We start from the raw sequence: 16821 nt of genomic DNA on the forward strand, positions 1-16821 counted from the left end.
TAAGGAATTAGTTGGCTCTTGTTGGAAATCGAAACAGCAGAGTAGGAAATGAATACTACCAGCTATGTAGAGATGTGTTTGGAAAATGTTTTTGACATCTGTGGTGTTGTCCACAAGGAATTCCTTCCCTTTGCCAAACTATCAATGCTAAGTTTTATTGTGAGGTTTTTGAAGTGGCTAAAGGAGAGCATTTGACATAAACATCCAGACAAGTGGAAGAGCAATGACTTGGTTCTCCACCATGACAACATGCCTGCCCACACATCACTCATTGTTTGACATTTCCAAAAACATGACTGCTATTCCTCATCCCTTCTATTTGCCTGTCCTCCTGCAGTTTTTTTCCTGTTTCCAAGAAGAAATTCCAGCTGAAAGGGCATGATGTTGATAGTATTGAGGGTAACGGTGGAAACTATGAATAGGGTAAGTACCATATTTTTCCATGTATAAGACAATACTTTTTTCTAAAATTTTTAGACTAAAAATTGGGGGTCGTCTTATACACTTGGAGGGGAGGGAAAACGGTTGAGAGACCCACGTTTGCCATGGTGAAACTGCTGGTACCTTGTCTCCGCGAACAGGCCAATCACTAGCCTTTGTTAACTCTGTCGATTGATGTCATTAATGGCTGATTCTGAATAAACCAATCAGAACTCTGAAAGCATTCATAACTCTGCAACTTGTTGGCAGGGTAATTTAATGCATTGACAATATTTTGAGCACTAGCCCATAAAAAATGACTGAAAATAAAAAACGATTGTCATTCAAAAATTCAAGTTAAAAGTCATCAGTTATGCTAAAGAACATGGAAAAGCTTTAGAGAGACAGTTTGGACCTCCTCCCCCTGAGTGTATGATTAGACAGTGGAGATGTTTATAATATTGATTTTTTAATTTTGGGCTTGAAAAAGTAGGGGTCGTCTTATACACGGAATATATGATAATTTTTTTTTTTTTTTTTTTTTTTAATAGTAAAATTCCCCAAACTTTTGGTTAGCACCTAGTAGAAGATAAATATGAAAAAGATGGCAAATTGTTATGAAAAAAAAAACACAACAAAGATAAAGATAAAGATATCCCACTGTAATTACTTTAAAATATTTAAGTCAAACAAGGAATGACAGAATGCTCGTAGAATATATTCAAGAGCAATGCAGTCCGGAGTATATCAGTAATACTTGAGGCAGAAAAAGCTATCAGAAATGTGGAAAGGCAGCTGAAGTGGATAATATTCAACCAGAAATGCTCAAATATAGAATTACAACAATATTTATGTAAGATACTTTGCAAATCTCTGTGTAACACAAATTTTTATGCAACTCCGATTTGACTCATCACACCTGTTTATTATTATTATTATTATTATTATTCAGACCTCCATGGAGTCAAAAGACTCATCATGGGAGGTTCTTTCTAAGAAACAAGTCTATCAAGACTCATCGAGGGAGGTCCCTCCTGGGAAATACAGTCTATCATACCACTCCTTAAATGCATTGACCGTTCTCACTCTTACCACTCCATCAGGCAATGCATTCCACAGTTCAACCACCCTCCATGCAAAGAAACCACTCCTCACCCTATTTCTCACAGTTTCCTTTCATACTTCCAGGGATGGCCCCTTGTCATGACTCCTTCCTGCTGTTCAACCAAGCAAAAGAACTCCCCAGTGTCAACCCTGTAACCACCTCTCAACAGTTTAAAAGTCTCAATCATATCACCCCCTCCTTCTGTCCACCAAACTCTGCAGTCCACACCCCCTCAGCCGATCCTCATAACTATCCTTGTACAGTCCCGACACCATCTTTGTTATCCACCTTTGTACTCTTTCCACAGTTAATTTATCCCCTTCAAATCCTGGGGACCAGATCTGAGAACAATAGTCTAAGTGTGGTCTGATCAGAGTCTTATACAATGGAATGATAACCATTTTATCTTTGCAGGTCAGTGTCCTTCTCATTATTGCAGCAATCCTCTGTGTTACCTTCACTACCTTTGCAATATGTCTCCTAAATTTCAGGTTTCTATCAATCATCAACCCCAGATCTCTTGTCTCCCCCACTTCCTCCAGTATAACTTCCTCCCATAGAGTATGCAGCATCCCATCGATGTTTCCCAAACCTCAAGACCTTACATTTTGCTGCATTAAACTGATACCCCCATTCATTTGCCCATCTATCTATCTTATTCAAATCCTCTTGCAGGGTTACCACATCTGCACTATTACTAATAACCCTTCCCAGCTTTGCATCATCCACAAACAACCGAATATCCCCTTGCAATCCATTGACAGTGTCATTGATATAAAGGTTAAACAATATAGGTCCCAGTACTGAGCCCTGTGGAACCCCACTTGTAACCTTCTGCCTCTTTGATATTGCTCAGCCATACACAGCTCTCTGATACTGATAGGTATCAGAGAGCTGTGTATGGTTGAGCCAATCCTGAATCCAGTTGACCAATCTGACATCCAGAATCATGTGCTGCAACTTGAATATTAGCTTATCATGTGGCACCCTGTCAAATGCCTTTGCTAAGTCTAGGAAAATGGCAGTATATGCCTTTTCCTCATCTAATGCTCTTGTAACTTTTAATCACATCCTATTGCTTACTTGTTTACAGTATATGTATATAATCGTATGTTAGCATGTTTTAGAGGATATTTCACTTAGTTTTGTTCATAGGATGCACATAAAAATTGAATGTCATTATTATTATTACACCACATATCATACTTTCTCTTAAATTCATTTACACTATCTGCACTCACAACCTCCAAAGACAGGCCATTCCAGTCATGTGCCACTCAATGAGAGAAAAATCTAGCCTTATCCCCTTCTTATCTGCATTCATTCTCAACTTTCATGGAGGTCCTCTTGTACTCTTCCAAATCTCCTTAAAGTGAAAACTTCCAGCTGCTGTTGTATCCTGTACGATCCTTTTTGAACTTTATAAGTTAATCTCGCCTCATAATCACAGTCCCGATATCATCAACTTTTTCCCATACCCCCCCCCTTCTGTATTTGCATCATCTTCAAAATCAGGAGAACAAACCTATATACAGTAGTCCATGTGAGGTCATCAAGGCCTTGTAAAGAGATGTAATGAATTCTCAGCATTGCAGTTATTCGCAGAGTTGTATTCACAGTCTTTGCTATGAACCTCTGAATTTCCCATTCATAGTTTTAGTATTTATGAAATCTACTAAACTCCCAAGATATCTACAACCTGGTCAGTTTCTTCTGGCATAATTTCATCTATGTGATTGTTAGATGTCGCATTACACCAAAGTGTATAACTCTACATTTACTAACATTAAACTGGTAGCCATTTTCACATGCTCACAGTCCAACTTATTCAAATCATTCTGCAAGTATCATATGCCATTATTATTTCTGATTACCATGCCCATCTTTGCATTATCAGAATGGTTGAATATTTCAAATCCTTCCCAATGTTATCTTTCCCTTAGTAAACCCAAAGACTGATCCCAGGGGTATACACCACTGGTCACCTTAAATCTTGCAGATTCACATCCCCGTACAAATATCACTTTTTTTGATATATCAGTAAGCCATCTAGCCAAACTTGTAATTTATAATCCAGTCTTACATTATCCTCCTACTTATGCAACAGCCTTTTATGCTGTCAAAAACGGTAGCAAATTTCAAAAATATTATGGTGTATTTATTGTTTACCTCAACCGTAACATTATTATAAAACGTGAGCGAGTTACTCAAACATGACTTTTTTTTAATCCACTCACTCTTCATTGAAATTATAAATTCTCATGTCAAATCTATTTCTTTATGCAACTTCTGGTTGGCCAAGTGGTTAGTGTATCCGCTTTCCAGCCAAAAGGGTGCAGGTTCGAATCCTGCCGTGGGCATGGATATTTGTGATTGTCTGTGAAAATACTAGTGATGGTGGTTGGCGGTAGATGGCGTTCAAGTAGATGATGAAGGTTGGTGGAGATGGAGGATTGTAGAGTAGATACCCTCCCTCAATGAGTCTTTGGACTCCCTGGAGGGGTAATAATAATAATTCTTGCTTACTAACTTTTCCAGAATTTTCGCTACCACTCCAGAGATACTGATAAGTCAATAGACGCATCGGTCTTTGCACCACCCTCATGCAATGGGATTGATGCAGAATATTTCCTATGCTCAGACTCAAATTATACAGGCAATTCAGCTGAACACTCTTTCAGCATCTGTGTTGATATGCTATTGGTCCCTACTCTTAAATTCATTATCACTTTATGCTACATGTCTAGTACTTCCTCCTTATATACCTGAATTTCTTCCACTGTAGTGGTAGTTTTGAGGTCAGTGTTGCATACACTAAGTTGATAGCTTTTAGGAAAATGTCCACTCATTAGTTGAGCAATCTTTTTTCTGCATCTGCCACCCGAAGACTATCCATACATTGATGAGTATTATTCTTTCACATTCATTCTTTATTTTACCTTCAACATACCAACAGAATTCTTTTGAGTTGTTTTTGGTTGGCATATCTAGTTTCTTTTCACACTTACATTTGGCTTTCTGTACAATTGTAACTCTTCTGGACTGTGCCTTATAATTTTTATAATATCATCCTTATCCAATTGTATTCCTTCATCTTTTTTTTAAGAATCTCTTGCTTAATAAGGCTGCACATTCATTTCACTCCTGCCTTGTTCATTCTTGAAACACCAGGAACACATTCCAAAACTGCATCATTAGTGTATTTTTTAAATACTTTTCATGCTGACATCCTTCTCAGCTAGCAACGAAGACCATACAATTGAATAGCATTTTCGTCGATTGGTTATAATTTCCTGATTTGTAGTTTAGCATTTAACCTTTTCTAAATGGAATATCCATGCACTTAGCTACTTCTTAATGCATGATTACTGTCATCAGCTGGTGGTAGAACAGTCACTACTTTTATTGAAAACTCTCCTCTATCACTGTAATCAGGTCTAATACTCTTTGACCACAAGTGCCTTCTGTCACAGGCTGCTTAAGGAGGTTGTCATGCAACAGCTCAATAAATTTGGCTTAATTCTTTTCATGTGGTTTAAATTTTCGTGAAAATTAAAGTCTTCATGGGTTAAACGATTAACCCACATTAGTTAATTGTTTAATACTTATTATATTTAATACTTAGTTTTATTTAGTGATGCATTTCATTGTCACTAGCAACTGATTCGCTAAGTATGTAACAGCACCCCACCATGTATTTGATCTTGTTAGACTCTATCTCACACATATCGATTCAATCTCATTGCTATGTGGAAATCTAATTCTGATATCGAATCATAGCTTTCTACCCTAACTGAACTTGAATCGTCTGGTATTATTAGCATCTACCCATCTTCTATCTTGTCTGACCTTCCTAAAAATATACTATATACTTTACATTCAATACCAGTAGTATATCTGCTTCTGAGAGCTTGGTCTCACTAATACGAGTATGAGGCCACAATATATTTAGCAAGGCAATAAACTCAACCCCTTTGTGCTCTTTATATTCCTGTCATTTGTGTACAGACATAATAAATACCCTCATAAGTTACCTCTGTGCTTCTTTTGTATACTCTGTAGTCTGCATGATCTGAACAGGAATCTAAAAGTTGTCTAATTGGACATGCAGACTACAGAGTATACAAAAGAAGCATAGAGGTAACTTATGATGGTAACTTATTATGTCTGTACACAAATGCCAGGAATATAAAGAACACAAAGGAGTTGAGTTTATTGCCTTACTAAATACATTGTGGCCTCACTTATACATACATCCTTGTACACACTTAATATGCCTGAACTGGACGAACACACAATCATCTTTTCATTAATCACCTCCAATGACAGACTACTTTTCTACACTGGGTAAGTTGATGCAAGCATACTTGAGATGAGGTTAATTAAACTTGAGGTAGGTCAATCTGGATGCAAGCCAAATAGGTGTTGTCAGAATCAGATTTTCACTCAACACAAATTATTATTTATTATTATTATTATTAACATCTGACCTCCATGGAATCAGAGACTCATCGTGGGAGGTACATACTATTGCACACAGTGCTCATCCTGCTGTGCTTTAAACTGATTCAATGTGTCTACATTCACAACACACTCAGGTAATGCATTTCACTCACCAACCACTCTCTATGCAAAAAACCTGCTCCTCACTCCTCTTCTCACATCCTCCTTATATAGTTTGCAGTGATGGCATCTTGTTCTACCTCCACCTCTCCCATTCTAAAAATCTCTTCCATGTCGACCTGATAACAACCCTCAATCATATCCCCCCCCCTTCCTCCTATTCACGAGGCTTTGACTTATATTCTCTCAATCTTTCCTCATACTCTACATTCCAAAGACCACTGACCTCCTCTATGCTTCTTTTGTATACTCTGTAGTCTGCATGATCCAATTGGACAACTTTTAGATTCCTGTTCAGAATTTAGATTCCTGTGTGTGAATCTTCTCTGGACCTTTCTAATATATCCTCGTCACCATGAAAACCTGGTAACCAAATCTGTGCACGATAATACATATGAGCAGATCAAGGCCTTATACAATGGCATCATAACCTCTCTATTTCTACATGTCAGGGTCCTCTGCATCATTGCCATTATCCGATGCGATGTCTTCACAACTTGTGTAATGTAGACCCTGAATTTCAGGTCCTTATCCACCATCACTCCTAGATCTCTCATCTCCTCTACTTCCTTTAAAGATTCTCCCACCAAGTGTATACTTTGCATCCCATCATTGCTTTCCAAATCTGAAAACCTTACACTTTGCAACATTGAACTGGTAGTTCCACTTACCTGCCCATTTATGCAATCCATTCAAGTCCTCTTGTAAGGTAGTAAATAGATTGTAAATATTCGAGAAATAATGGGAAGGTGCCAAGAAAAAAGTTGATGCAGCACTACAGTTATGTTGGACATGTGATGTATCGAGTAATATGTAGTTTATATTTAAGTTGCCAGTCTGCAGTTAGAACTGGATATATCATAAGATGGTTTGACATGAATTCAGGAGTAAGACTAGAGTGCATGCTGTCTCTTATTATTCATTACTTATATGGATCTCCATTATGAAGGAAAGTAGCATTAGGCTTGATAAAAATTGGAGATGTAAATTCAGCTCAGTAAAGTAAAGCATAATTAGATTTATACTCCTAAATAAATCTAGTACAAGTTTGAGGATTACTTAACTAAAATTGAAGAACTACTATACCAAATTTGCATGCAAATCAGGATTTCAAACTGTGAAAATAGGCAGGAATTTTGAAAATTTCAGCTGTATCTTGAAGGGAGAACCTATAGAACAAGTAAAACATTTGAACTATTTAGCTCAATTTTTTTCTGAGGGTAGGAAATTCAATACTGAAATAGACAACAGAATAAGCAAAACTGATATGGTGGGGAGTCAACTGAGTAACTATATAGAATAAGTGAGAAATTAGTGAAAAATACTAAATTAGCTGTATACAAGACATTATTCAAACCAATTTCAACTTATGGATCCTGATAGCTTGGTTAGAATGATAAAAGTTGATCAAAGTTTAGAGACTACAGTTATTGAGGGCGGCATAATAATAGCAAAAATGAAGCAAAGGAACTTTAACATGGTTGATATTCAGGAATGTGTGAGCAGTTTATCTAAGAGCTATTCTCAGGTGATGTAGTTGTTTAAACAGAACTTAAGAAGTAAGAGGAAAAGTTAGCAAAGCAGGTGCTTCATTCCAGGATGGCTGGAAAGAGACCCACAGGAAGACCAAGATAGGTGGATTCAAGGTTTAAAGTGCCTTAGGAGACTGAAATATGCCTGACAATATTGTTCCTAATAAATAACAGACTAATTTGGAGGAAAATTGTCAGTGGGAAGTAGGTAGTTAAGTAGGAAGTAAAGTAATATATAATATAAAGTCATCCTGATATCTACCATCACGGGGTGTGCAAGATACTATGATGGTACTACACAATGATGAGTTAGGCTGTAGTTTTCTGTATGTAAGGTGTGGTAGATTAAGTATTTTGCTAATTTTATTGGAATTGTAGTGATTAGATAAGAATATTCAAGTTTAGCTGAACATAGGCTTATAACCTTTTATGGGCAGGACACATACGTGTGTGTGTGCACATACACGTGTTTTTATAATGCTGTTTTGTTGGGGAAGGGATGGGAGTAATGAGAATATTTATAAATATACCTACTTGTTGTAGTAAGTTTTTTTGTATACTATCAAAGAAAGGATTCCATTGGGAAACTTGTTATTGCAAGTGTCTGGGAAGGGCAGACCATTATTTCCTTTTTCTATAGCAAATTTGGTCTCTGGGACATTAGCTGTTGAGTTAGGGGAGAATTTATCTAATATGTTTGGGTTATGCTGCCAAATATAGAACACATCATTAGTATAGTATATTTTAGCCAAATAATAGGCTTTAGAGTACTGTTAGAATCACTATTTTTCAGTATTAACCATACACAAATATGTCAAAAATAAACTATGTTTAATTTGACTAGTTTTGTGAAAAAACTTTGTTTCACTTCATTGGGAAATAGCACAAATAAATTTGAATAAGAGTATTGTATTATTAAAATTAAAATATGAACTCAAATGACTGGAAAAATGATTGGCATGTGGTACAGAAGGACTGAGAATGAAAGTAAGAGTGAATGGGAAAAGCATGAACGTGCGAGAAACTGGTAGAAAAGAGATAGTATTATATGGGGATTCGATTATAAGAGGTATACTTATGAGAAAGTGATGAAAGCTTGTTTTTCAGGTACGAAGATAAAGGATGTTAGTGAAGCTGTAAGTATGCAGAAGAAAGAAGCAAATGAGTTAATTGTTTTCGCAGGCGCAAATGATTTGAAAGGCAAGAAATGTGCAATGAGAGAAGATATGAAAGAGTTGTTAGCAGAAGCAAAAATGAAGAGTAAGAAAGTAAAGATTGTGAGTCTGCTACCTCAGTATGATAGCACAGAACTGAGAAGGGCCATGATTGCTAATGAGTCGATGAGAAGATTGTGCAGGAGGAATGGTGTGCAGTTTATTGATGTATGGAGTGAATTTAATGGATGAAATGACTTTTATACATGCCCTATGGACTATATTTAAATAGTTTTGGAGTTAGATATTTGGAGAAAGTGCTGTTTAGTAAAAGTGTGGTAGTGCAAAACCAGGGAAACCAGAGATATTAGGGAGGATGAACTCAGCATGTGTCCCCCCCACCCCAATAAATAAGTATGTGTACAGTAGTGATTATGTAATGCTGAATGGGATTTCACAGGTTTCTAGTTTGAATGGGTTGGTAATGACATTACACAAGAGTAACTATGGGTACACAGGGATGTTGAAATGTATGTACACGAATGCAAGAAGTATCAGGAATAAGGGTGAGGAGTTTTTGGCATTGGTCAGCTCAACTTGGCTAAAAATTATAGGCATCAGAGAGACCTGGTTAACTGAATATGATATAGTTACAGGGATAGAATGTAAAGGATATTGTATTTTCAGGGAGGATAGAGGGAACCTGACAGGAGGTGGGATATTGCTGAAAAATTACAACCAACAAAATTAGAAGTTAAAGAGGATTTTAAGTCTGAGGAAAATGGTTCCAGGCTGTTTGATGCAAGAAAGAAGTCAATAGGACAAAATATATTGTTCATTGCTGCTGTAGACCAGGGGGGGGGTCCTTCGGAAGATGCCATGTATCGGCAGATTACCACAAGGTTGGTCGATTGGTAGAGCCTCTGCTACTAATGGCTCACCCAAAAAGTTAAGCATATTTGAGTGCGGTTAGTAGTTGGACTGGAATTAATCGTTCAATGCTGTTGGCACACTCTCACTCTGAGTCTTTGGACTCCCTGGAGGTGTCACATAATAATAATAATAATGTAGGCAAAATAATTATTATTGGAGCCTTTAACTATGGGGACATTGATTGGAGGGAGGAAAGGGGGCATGGCAAGATAGGTGAAGCATCAGAAGATATATCCATACCCAAGGTAGACACTCTGTCCCCAATTGGGGAGAGTGACCATGCAGTCTTGTTCTGGGAAGTTGCCAGACATGTAGAGTTCTCTTTCAAGAAGGGATTTATATTCAACTATAAGGCTGGTAATTGTGAGAGACAATAGTTATCTTGGAACAGTGCTATGCAGAGGCGTAGTGAGGCTATGGCCAATGTGGCTCCGGCCATAGGTGCAAAAGTTGAGATTTTTAAAGTTTTTTTTTAGAACAGCGCAATTTTCTTTCTTGGCCATAGGTGCCAAAATTCCTCATGATGTTTCTGGTGCTATGGCTTGAGACACTACAAGGAAAGAATGTCAGTGCTGCATGGCAAGTCGTCAGAGATTGCTTGAGAGTAGCAGTATCAGACTGACCCAAAGTCAGGAAAATAAACTAAGTGGTCCATGTGTTGAGGCTAAGTGGGAATTTACTGGATGAGTAGGGATATTATCAGCCTGGTTGGTTGAGTGGTTAGTGTATCTCTTTCCAGCCAAAAGGCTACAGGTTCAAATTTCCGCCATGGGCATGGATAGTTATGATTGTCTGTGAAAATACTAGTGATGGTGGTGGGCAGTAGATGGCGTCAGTGTAGATGATGATGGTAGTTGCAGTTTGCTGAAGTTGGTAGATTGAGTGGTGGAGAAAGAGAGCTGTGGAGTAGATGCCCTCCTTGGAGGTGTCACGTAATAATGATAACAATAATAATAATAGTAAAGCAAGAAGTGGAAAAAAAAACATTGTAAAGAAATATAATATAAAGATAAAAGTGATCAGCATACTCATGAGTAGTACAAAATGCAAGCAAGAAAGGGTGACTGCAGTCTGACTAGTATGGTGAGAATGGCCAAATCAGACTATGAGAGAGAATTAGCTAAACAGGCCAAAATAAACCCAAAAGGGTTTTTTTTTTGTTATGTAGCAAGTAGGAGGAAAAATGACTATGGTAGGAAGGTGACTGAGCCAAAAAAAAAAAAAATTTTTTGATTGCTGAGTGATCAATTTTCAAAAGTGTATTATTCAGGTGGATATTTTACAGTTACTGATGTTACAGAGACATATGACAATTGAGGTAAATGAACAGGAGGTGTTCAGCGTATTTAAAAATATGAATGTGAAAACAACAGTGGGACTGGATTAGAAAATTACAGACCAAGTAATATATCAAGAGTGGTTGTTCATGTATTGGAAAAGTTGGTGAAAAGTAAAATAGAACAGTGGGTGTATAGGAATGTAATACTCTATATTACTCTGTTACAGAGACATATGACAATTGAGGTAAATGAACAGGAGGTGTTCAGCATATTTAAAAATATGAATGTGAAAACAACAGTGGGACCGGATTAGAAAATTACAGACCAATTAATATATCAAGAGTGGTTGTTCATGTATTGGAAAAGTTGGTGAAAGGTAAAATAGAACAATGGGTGTATAGGAACGTAATACTCTATAGTTGACAGCATGGCTTTGTAAATGGTTGGTCCTGTCTTAGTAATTTATTCACATTTTATAATAAAGTGACAACAGAACTGGATAAAGGTAATGGCTACACTATGATACTGCTCGACTTTTCCAAGACATTTGACAGAATACCACATGCAAAACTATTACAAAAGCTGGAGCAGATGGGAATGGATATGCGGCTAGTAGCATGGATGTGTGTGTGTGTGTGGGGTAACTGACAAGATACCAGAAAGTAGTATATGGTGGAGTACCTGAGGGTTTGATACTAGGGCTGCTACTCTTTAATTAGTTTATCTGGCATTTTTCATCCCGCAAGCAGGCAAACCGGCCCTGTGAACATACGCCTCTACAGTCAAAAAAATTTACCCCCCCCCCCCCCAGTGGCAGACCAGGCAACAGGTCGGCTGGGAGTGGTATTAACAAGAAGTTGCATATAAGTAACACGCGGACCTTGCGTCGGAAGCGGGAATAACGCGTAGTGAAAGAAGATTATTAAGTGACACCCCCCTCCAAGGAGTCCAAAGACTTATTGAGAGAGGGCACCTACTCTACAGCTCTCCATCTCCACCACTCAATTCACAAACTACAGCAAACTTGCATCATCTACATCAATGCCATTTGTCCACCACTAGTATTTTCACTGACGATCACAAACATCCATGCTCACGGCAGGATTTGAACCCTCAGCCTTTTGGCAACAAAGTGGATATGCTAACCACTCGTCCACCCAGACTGGTGGTCGAGTGGTTAGCAGTTTAAGATGGGTATTCAGTTGTTTACTGATATGCAAAACTGGGGAAAGCAATAATTGATAGAGGTGATGTAGCTATCCTTCAGGATGATTTAAATAAATTGGCATCGTCAATTTAATATTGCAAAATGTAAGGTTATGCACTTCAGGTTGAAAGGGTTGCATACATTGTATCATATTGATGGTATTGGATTGCAGGAAATTGATGGGGCTAGGAACTTGGGGATAATGGTGGACAAAGAGTTAAAGTTCAGAGGGCATATATCAAAAGTTGGTAAAATAGCTCAACAAATTAATTGGATGTTGAAAAACACACTAACAAGTAAATATAGTGGAGTTATTATCCTTCTTTATAAGGCAATGATTCAGCACATCTTGACCACTACACACAGATTTGTTCAACTGGTTTCTTGGAGACCAGGAGCAGGATGTTGACAGGTCTGTGGAATATTCGCTCTGAGAATAGTTTGAAGCTTTGTGGGTTACAAAGTTTAGTTGAATAGGTAGAAAAGAGGGGACACAATAGAAACTTTTAAGATATTAAAGGGGTTTTATAAAATTAATGCAAGTGAAATTTTTTTAATATATGACAAGTAGAGAACTAGGGGCCATCCTTGGAACTTGTGTGGTTAGTATGGGTGTGAGGACTACATTTTTTGCATGGAGAGTAGTGAGTGTGAGTGGAATGGATTGCCAGAATTGGTTGCGAGTTCCCTGATGGTGAATGGATTCAAGGATATGATAGAATTTGTGTGTATAATGGTAATTTGGATCTCCCACATTGAGGCTCTGGACTCCATGTAGATGCCATAAAATAATAATAATTATGATTATTATTATAAAAAAGTTTGTTCCTTTGGTTGCAAAGTACGAGGGTGGCTGAAAAGTTCTCAGCCTAACAATGAATAAAACAGATTTATAATTTCAAAATTATTTTTATTTTTCAACATAATCTCCCTTAACACTAATACGTTTATTCCAGCGATGCTCCAGTGCTATTATCCCAGATTCTCAGTAAGATCTGCATAATATCCCTCTACAGCTGCAATCACTTCTTGATTCGAAGAAAAATGCTGACCAGAAAGAAACAGTTTTAGTTTTGGGAAGCGATTAGAAGTCAGAGGGAGCCAAATCTGGGGAATAGGGTGGATGTTCCAACAATTCATAGTGCAGATCCCTTAATTTTCCCATTGCCAAAACACCTTTGTGGGCAGGTGTATTGTCCTGATGAAAGATGATTTTTTCTTCTGCAAACCGGGTCTTTTCTTACGATATTTTTTGTCTAGTCTGGTTAAAAGATTGGAATAATATTCCCCGGTTATTGTTTTACCCTTTTCAAGATAATTAATAAACAAAATGCCTTTAGCATCCCAAAGCAGTGATGCCACGACCTTTCCTGCTGATGGAACCAACTTTGTCTTCTTTGGCTCCGAACAACCAGCTTCTGTCCACTGTTTTGACTGCTATTTGGATTCTGGTGTGTAATGTAATGGTGAATCTAAGTCTCATGCATAGTAATAAATCGATGCACAAAATCAGTTTTATTCTTGTCAAAATACTCCAAGCACTGTTCAGAGATTTTCATGCGAGTGTGTTTTTGATCTGCTGTTAGCACCCATCTTGCGCAAAGCTTTTTCATTTGCAATTCTTCATGCAAAATATATCCTACACATTCTTTTGAAATGCCTATAGTCTGAGCAATTTCACTCACTTTGACTTGCCGGTCATCCAGTACCATATCATGGTACTGGATGACTGGTGTTATTAGACTTTTTGGATGTCCTTCATGTGGATCATCTTGAATGCTGGTATGGCCACGTTTAAACTCGGCAGACCATTTCTTAATTGTCGAAAACAAAGGAGAGGAGTGTCCATGAACTTTTATGAACTTCGAATGAATTTCTTTTGGCATTAAATCTTCTTTTACAAAGAATTTTATATCCACACAATACTCAATTTTATCCATTTCAAGGGATACAGACAACACTTTTGCTTCAGACAGTTGTATAAAATAAACTACTTGATAGAATGACATGCAATTTCACATGGATGCTTATGACAGATGCACCAACTTAGAAAAAAAAAATCTTGATTGGTTGCCTTAGCATCCCATAATGCAAAGCATGCTTCCTTTTCAGACATGCATAACGGTATGCTTTATGGGAGGGTCATTATCCAAATTGGTTTTGAACTTTATTGATATCTAATCAGTTGGAATGAGACCCAGGAAAATACCAAAGTTAAATTAATGCAAAAGTCATTATTGGATACTGAGGCAATTGATGCTTTAGTATCCCAACAGCCAGGGCCGGTGGAAGTGGGCATGCGGGCACTGCTACAAAGGGGTGCCACTGCTGGTTCATAAGTTCATTTTTAAGAAACAAAATTTTTATCATAAAATCAAAAAATTCTTAGAATGATCAATATTAAAATAAATAAGGCTGGATACACCGAATAAAAATTTAAAAAAATTGCATATTGCCACCTCTTTGATCGTAAAAATTGTAAGCGTCATGCTGTGAAAGAAGCAGATATTAAGAAACAAACTGGGGCTCTTAATAAATTTATTAAAATATTTATTAAGAGATTATTTATTTATATAAATATTTATTAAAATATTTATTATCGAGTTTGGTTACAATCTGATGCAGATTGTAACCAACTCGATACATCAAAAATCAGAATTGAAGAACTGTGCACGTCATCCAGTTTGCATGAAAGTACTATTGAACAAGATAACAAGATGCATGATTTAAGTGAAAAACAGCTAGGAGAAGATTTAGTTGTAGTTGACCACGAAATCTTACAGAGACTAACACATTGCTAGTCTCTGTAAATTTAGAAGATCAGGTGAATGGGGAAATATTGATGACAAATTACAAGTTGTTTTAATTGAAATGGGGCCTGTTCAAAAGAAAAATATAATATATCCCAGAGATACATATGGTTGTAAATTTGGTGACATGTATTATAATAGAAAAATGGAAAACAGGAAATTCGTGCCAATAACATGGCTCATTTATTCTGAAACTTTAAATTCTGTTTTTTTCTTTTGCTGCAAACTTTTCGCCCCTACTGAATCAAGTAGTCTTGTAGAAGGTTACAACGATTGGAGAATTGTAAGTACAGCTTTGCATAGACATGAGACTAGTTTAACTCACATGAAAAATTTCTTAAAATGGAAGGAACTTGATAAAAGTTTAAAAAACAAAACTACTATTGATTGCCAGCTGAAAGCATATATGAAATGGAAAAGAAACATTAGACGACTGTTTTAGAATGCTTGATTGAAATTATAAAATTCCTTGGTAGCCAAAATTTAGCTTTTTGCAGATCATCTGATAAATTATATGAAAGGAATAAACGCAATTTTTTAAAATTAATCAAGCTGTTTGCGAAGTTTGATCTCGTTATGGAAAATCATGTTGAAAGGGCCCTACAACGAAACAATAAAGTACACTATTTGAGTAAAGACAGTCAAAATGAAATATTGGAAACTTTAAGTAACGCAATCAGGGATACAATTTTATTATCAATTTGAAAATCTAAATATTATTCCATAATTTTAGATTATGGAATAGACTGTACACCTGATGCAAATAAAACAGAACAAATGACCATTATTATTCGCTTTGTTTCCTTTGACAATGGAATTATCAAGATCATGGAAATCTTTTTAGATTTTCAGATATATCAGATTCCACAGGACGTATTTATGTGCAATAATAATGGAACAACTGGAAAAATGGAACATTCCCATTGAATGCGAAGTCAAGGGTATGACAATGGGGAAATTATGAAAAGGAAAAAATATGGGCTTGAAAATTTGCTTTTGAACAAAAATCCTCGAGCTTTTTACGTGCCATGTGCTGCATATACTCTAAATTTAATCGTTAACGATGCAGCAAAAAGTGAATGCAGATACAATTCGTTTCTTTGTAATTATTCAAGAAATATACAATTTCTTTTCATTCTCTTACAAACGTTGGGCAATCTTTTTAAAGTTCATAAAAAATTGAACTTTGAAATAGCCATCAGAAATGCGACTGGAAAGTAAAATTAATGCAATATGCCCTCTACGATATCAGTTATGAGAAATTTATGATGCACTTTTTGAAATTTTAAATAATGAAAATTTTAATAAAGAAACTCAGCATGAAGTACAAACATTATGTGCTAAAATAGAGGACTACAAATTTAATTGCTGTCTTATAACTTGGCATGATTTACTTAACCGAATAATCTCTGTGAGTAAAATGCTTCAAGACAAAAATATAAATATGAACATTACACTTGCTTTAGAATCTATCGAAAACTTAAAAATATTCTTACAAGAGTATCGATCAGATACAAATTTTAAAGAAGTTCTAAAAATGGCAAAAGAACTGAGTGAAGAGGTGGATGGAGAACAAGAATTTAGAACTGGTACAGAAGTTTGATGATGAAAGAAGACACAACAATTTGACTACGAGCATCATGACGAAACGCCAGAAGATAAATTTAGAGTGAATGTGTTTTATACACTTCTAGATGTTTCAATGTGTTCGTTAATAGAACGTTTTGAACAACTAAAAACATATTATGGTAATTTGT

At 36.5% G+C, this 16821-nt stretch overlaps 1 protein-coding gene across 5 annotated transcripts in view; it reads left to right on the forward strand.

The window, feature by feature from the left end:
* Nucleotides 1-16821, forward strand: part of Nt5b (5' nucleotidase B) — a 580494-nt gene that overhangs the window by 74904 nt on the left and 488769 nt on the right. The window lies entirely within an intron of this gene.

The sequence above is a fragment of the Typopeltis vanoorti genome, chromosome 4, assembly GCF_054136105.1.
Source record: "Typopeltis vanoorti isolate ZY-2024b chromosome 4, IOZ_Tvanoo_1.0, whole genome shotgun sequence".
Lineage (NCBI taxonomy): Eukaryota > Metazoa > Arthropoda > Arachnida > Uropygi > Thelyphonidae > Typopeltis > Typopeltis vanoorti.